General features: G+C 56.1%; 1 long non-coding RNA gene across 2 annotated transcripts; it reads right to left on the reverse strand.

Moving 5' to 3' along the window:
- Positions 1 to 1967: 1967 nt before the first annotated feature.
- LOC140697505 (uncharacterized) lies at positions 1968 to 3447 on the reverse strand. Of its 2 annotated transcripts, none has more exons than XR_012074641.1 (2): positions 3385 to 3447; positions 1968 to 2463 (listed from the first exon to the last, which is right to left on the reverse strand). It is a non-coding gene; the product is annotated as an uncharacterized lncRNA (long non-coding RNA). The 2 variants fall into 2 exon arrangements; XR_012074642.1 differs by lacking the exon at positions 3385 to 3447 and adding an exon at positions 2721 to 2917.
- Positions 3448 to 5911: the final 2464 nt, after the last annotated feature.

The raw sequence follows: 5911 nt of genomic DNA on the forward strand, positions 1-5911 counted from the left end.
TCGAGTTTCAGTTTTACAGGATTAAAAGTTACGAAGATGGGAGGATGGGTGTAGCTCAGTGGTAGAGCACATGCTTCACATGCACGAGGTCCTATATTCAATCCCCAGTGCCTCCATTAAAAATACTTTTTATTAAAAAAAGTTATGAAGATGAACAGTGGTGCTGGTTGCACATTATGAATGTATTTAATATCACTGAACTTAAAAATGGTGAAGATGGTAAATTTTATGTTATGACATTTTACTTCCAATTACAAAATATTTTAAAAGGCATACAGTTTGGAAAGGAAGAAATAAAGAGTGTCCCTATTTAGAGATGAGATGATTATACACACAGGAAATCCAAGGAGTCTAGTGAGTGTGCTCAGCAAGGTCAGAGGACACAGATAAACGTTCAGGCACAACTGTGTTTCTACAGGCTAGAACTGAACACGCGGGTACTAATATTACAAACGCAATGCCACTTACAGTCGCTTAAAGCATGAGCTGCTTAGGAGTCAGTCTAACAGAACTCACACAGGACCGGCTGCTCAGAGGCGCTCGTGGATTGAAGACCCCGCGTAGGGAAGATGTCAGCTCTTCCCCAGTTAGGCGAGGTTCTGAACAGTCGCTATCCACATCCCAGCAAGGCTTTTTGCGGGTGAAGCAGGGTCACTCTGACACGTACGTAGACACGCAGAGGAACTAGAATAGCGAGGGATGTTTTGAGAAAGAAGACTCAAGGGGAAAGAACCAATCTACTGATTTTGAGACATACTATTTCGCTGTAACACAAGCTGTGAAAGACGGTGGGCACTGGTGTAGGGACAGGCACACAGATGAGGGGACAGAAGAGAGAGACCAGGACAGCCACATAACCACGCCCAGCTGATTTCTGACAAAGGTGCAAATGCAACTGAGTGGAGGAAGGACGGCTTTTTCTACAGACGGTGCTGGGTGTCTATGGGCAACAGAAGTGAGCATCAGCCTGTGCTCCTGCTGTGCACTAAAGTGGATCGTGGACTTGACTGTAAGCTGTAGACCTATAAAACTTCAGGGGAAAGATAGAGGAGACCTTCAGGATCGAGGCCAGGGCCAGGTACTCCCAGACTCAACACCGCAGGTGTCATTCAGAAAACAGAACGTGACACGCTGGGCTTCTGTAAATGAGGACGTTTGCCCAGGGAGACTCCGCCAAGAGCTGTGGAAAAGGAGGAGCTCCTTGCAAACCAGCACTCTGATGACGGCCTCCGGTGGGGCGCACGGCGTGGCGACTGTGGCGCCCAGTCCCGGCCTGTGCATTTGCAACGCGCTGAAACAGCAGATCTTAAAAGTTCTCATCACGGGAAGAGAAACTTTGCAGCTATGTAAGGTGACAGCGCTCAGCTAGACTTTCTGAGATGCTCATTCTACAGTACATGTAAATATGGAATCATTATGCTGTAGGCCTGGGACTAATACACCATTAAATGTCAATTCTATCTCAGTTTTTTAAATGCGAAAAGAATATATGAAAGACTGTCAAAATCCACCCAAGAAAGAAAGGCCCTAAACTAAACTGAGCGAAAAACAAACAACCCAGTAAAGACACACTTCACTGAAGAGGACAGAGAGTTGCCAAACAGGCCTGGGAGAAGATGTTCACTGTCAGTGGCCCCTGGGAAAATACAAACGACGGCCACAGCGAGGCCCCGCCACACGGCTACTGGAATGGCTGAGACAGAAGCGGTGACAACGCCGAGTGGGGCTCGCGCGCGCAGCGCCTGGCGACACTGCACGGAAGCCTGTGCGCAGGGGTTTGCAGCCGCTTTGTTTGTAATAACCCCAAACTGGACACAACCCTGTGCCCTCCGGCCGGTGACTGGTCAAACAAATCGTGGTCCGTCCACACTGTGGAAGCTTCTCAGTAACGAGGAACTACCGATACCTACAAACCTGAGTGGGAGAACTATGCGAAGTAAACAAAGTCAACCCCCCAAGGTAGTAAATACCATATGATCTTGTATGTATAACCTTCTTGAAGTGATAAAACTACAGAAATGGAGAATGGAGTGGCCGTGGCCAGGGACTGAGGAGAAGGTGGGGTGGGAGGGAAGCGGACTTGGCTGTGAAGGGCAAGCCAGGGACCCTGCTGAGATGGAGACGTTCTGAACTTGAGCGTCTGGAAGCTGACAGCCTGGCTGTGACATCGTGCCTTAATTGTGCAGGATGGTAACTGGGGGGAAACTGGGTGCAGGGCATGGGGGAATCTCTGTCTTATTTCTGCACGTGAATCTACAGTGACGTCAAACAAGTTTGATTAAAACAAAGAGTCTGTAGCACAGCGATGGGACAAAGGTTCAAAGCTCCTGAGGTGCCGAAGTTGGCAGGGGTGGCCGCACCCGGGCTCCGGGGGTAACGGTAAGTTCCCCAGCGGGCTGTCCGGGACTGAGGGCTCAGCTCTGCTGAGCCTGCGCTGGGCTTGGTTCGTGGGCAGCCGGAGAGCTGGAAATGGGGAAAAAAAACTTTTTTTAATTTTGAATATGATTTTACTGAAGCCTAAGTCATTTCAAAGCGAAAGTAGTTTATGGTGTCAGCTCTAACACAGAATACGTTCAAGTCATTATATGAAGTTAAGTTTTTGTTTTGCTTCCGGCTGCTTCTCCAAGCTCCACTGTGGGGAGAGGGGCCCTCACTACAAAACCCTCCCAGACCCTGCTGAGAAGTAAAGGCCCAGACGCTACGTTTGGCGTGGTGCTCACGTGAAAGAGATTCTCTGCAGAAACGCAGGTGAGACGAGATTCCTGCTTTGCTCACCGCTTGCTTGGTGGCTGTGACAGTGACCTTCTGGATTCCCACTGAGGAAACTGCCCAGCTCAGGAGAAATTATAAAAAGGCAACAGCAGCCCTTTCGGACAACACCATCTAAATGACCTAGTGACCCCTCCCCGGCTGGGGAGGCGGGGTGAGAGGAGGGCTGTCTTGCTAGGATTAGCGTCACCAACAAACAGCGTCCTGTTAAACGGCGACGTCGTTGCCTGGCGACACGTGCTGCCTGTGTCATCTCTGCCCTCGCTGTCTGGGCCCTGCTGGGGGCTGACTTTTCAGGATGGCAAATCCTAGCCAGTAGGGCTGTTTGGATTCAGACTGTTTTAAATACCAGGCCGCGTTTTCCTAAACACGTAGGCACTGAATCAAGAAATCTTCAGACCCCATGTCAGCACGCTGACGGGCACAGAGCCCCAGGGTACTTCGGAGAGTCCTCGGAGACCACCCAGCGGGGGCGGGGCAGAGCGCTGGGGGGGCTTCTCTGTGTCCCCCCCCCCCCCCCCGTCCCGCAGTCACACACTCCGCCCCCGCCCCCGCCCTCACCCTCGCAGGACGCGTGCCTCACACAGAGGCGGCCCAAGACCAGTAGGATCAGACCTGAACACGCTCTGCTCCCACGTGACCCCGTCTCGCTGTGGGAAGTTCCTGCCTTCCAGCGAGCCTTTGGTTGCCATGGTGTCAGACGCCGGCAGAGGAGTGGGCGGGGCCGGCGCAGCCGGGGTGGGGGCTGCCTGCGCGCACGTAAAAAGCCTGGAAACAAGCAGGCTGCAGCCGGCCAGCGCCCCGAGGAGGAGACGCTCGGAGCCCCGGAGGGGCCACGCGCCCCGGGGAAGGCTGGGGCGCCCAGACACCCGTCTGGAATCGTTCCTGCAGCCCGTCTCCAAGGAGCCTGGCCCTCGCCTGCTGCCGCAGGATAAGCTGAGGGCAGAGCCGGGGAGAAAAGCAAAACCACGGACACAAAGGCAGAAACTGAGAACCACGGCAGGGGAGCGACTGCCGCCCAGAGAGAGCCCCCAGGTCAGGGGGAGAAGCCGACCTGGGGCAGCACCTCCTTAGCACTCTGGGGCCCCCCTCAGTGCACCCCCGGGTAGCTAATGAGCGCAGGCTCCCTCTGGGAGTCCCAGAGATGCCAGGACGTCAGCAGTAGCTGAGAGGTCAGGCTTGAGGCCGGCCCGTCCCGGAGGCCCGTCAACAAAGATGCCCCTGAATCTGTCAGAATGTGGTCCTGACTCTCTCAGGGAGTCAAGGAGCTCATGGAATCCTGAAACGCCGGTCAGGGTCAGTTATCTCAGCCCTCCGACCTCTCCCAGCCTCTGCAACTCTGGCCCTCGCTTCCTTCAGCTGCCGGAGGCCCCACGGGTCTTCTTGTAGAATGCAGGTCCCATGACAGCAAAGCCTCATCTCTGGTCCATCCCGTGTCCCAGGTGCATAAACGGGGCCGGCGTGCATCCGTGGCTGGATGTGCATGAGTCAGACGGCTGGACCAGCCAGCAGAGCGAGCACGCGCCCCTCGACCGGTGCTCAGGAGACCAGCCTCATGTGATCCTAGTTTCCACCCTGGAAATAGTCACTCAGGGTGCCCCGAAGCCGTCCCTTCACCAGGTCCCATATCTCTAGCATCTGCCTCCTGTCTTCTGACTTTTGTTTGTCAAGCCTTCAGTTTCACCTGGAACCCCTTTCTGCAGATGTTCAAGTTCTCTGGACCAAGACGGGATGGAGTTTCCTAGTGAGGCTCTGACTCCCGGGAAGCTGAAGGAAGGGGAGTGCTCTCACGAAGACCTCAGTGGCCGCCCTCCCCTCTCTGCACCTCCAGTGACTGGCCTGTCCCCCCGGTCACCCCTGACCAGTCCCCAGCCTTCCCATCGGGCTGACCCTCCAGCAGCCCCCAGGTCTGCGGGGTCTCGAGTGTCCCCACCTCGCCTTACCCCAGCCCGAATCCCTGCTCCCGTTTTCTAGGTTGCTGAGCAGGACGGTCAGGATCTAGTCGGGAAAACAAACCCCCTCCAGGTTTTAGCAGAAAAGTCAACGTGAACAATTGATGAACACGAGGATTTGACTAAGCAGGACTGGCTGGAGGCAGGAGGGGCCAGCGAGGAGGAACCGCGGGAAGCAGCTGCCACCCCAGGGAGGAGGCCGGGGCGTGGAGAACCAAGGGGCTCTGGAGGGAGAGCCCAGCAGAGGGGCCGAGAGCTCCGAGCAGGCGGCCCAGCCACTGGTGCTGGGCTGGGCAGACGAGACAGCAGACGCGGGAGGGAGGGAGCTGGCAGTTTCCGGGGGATGCTGGCAGGAGCAGGAAGCCAACAGGCAGCGCATCCTTCTCCTCCGGCCTGCAGGCTCCCTCCAGACCCCCTGCCCGGGGAGCTGGTCCCTGCAGGACCCGAGGAGACAGACGCTGGCCGTCCCCTCGCACCCAGGGCCGAATCTGGGGGTGACGCTGTGAGAGAAGCGTTGGTCACTGATACGCAGTGTGTTTGGTCTTTCTCTTCTGAAGCGGGCACTGCTGGTGCCCTCGTCCCTTGGGTTCCTCCCTCCACGTTCAGGCCACGCTGCAGTGTGGCCCTGCCAGCCAGCCCCCTTTCCTCAGGCAGCCTTTGGTGCCCACCGCAAGGGCTTCTCAGCCGGTGCAGGGCGGTGGGCAGGGCCACGTCCCAGCTCCCTCCGCACCAGTGGGTGGTCCTCAGGCTTTCCACTGCTCCTCTGACATTTCCAGCTGTGCCAGCCCCAGGGCATCCTCCCTATCTCAGAGACCCCGCTCCTTAACTTGTGTTTCCTGAGCGCTCCTTCCAAACCGTCTGCACCCAGCCCTTCCTTGGGGCCTGCTCTGCGGAGAACCCACATTCCCATGGGCCAGAAGCCCCTCTGCAGGGGCTCAGCCTCCGTCCCCTGTGCGAATCACGTGAGCCGGGGACCCATTGTAAGGGTTCCCCACGGTAGCAGGCTTGCTAGACTCGCGTGGAGAAGCTTAAGGTTGGTGGGTTTGGGGAACTTACTGGCTCGCGTTTATAATTTTGGCCCGTGTAAGGTCATTGTTCTGAGTCTGGTTGCTTCTCTGCTTTTGTGGGCAAGTCACTGTCTCGGTGTCATTTTGGTGAAAAAACGTAGCAGCTCAAAGAGAAGGCGGCTG

The sequence above is a fragment of the Vicugna pacos genome, chromosome 7 (genome assembly GCF_048564905.1).
Source record: "Vicugna pacos chromosome 7, VicPac4, whole genome shotgun sequence".
Taxonomy (NCBI): domain Eukaryota; kingdom Metazoa; phylum Chordata; class Mammalia; order Artiodactyla; family Camelidae; genus Vicugna; species Vicugna pacos.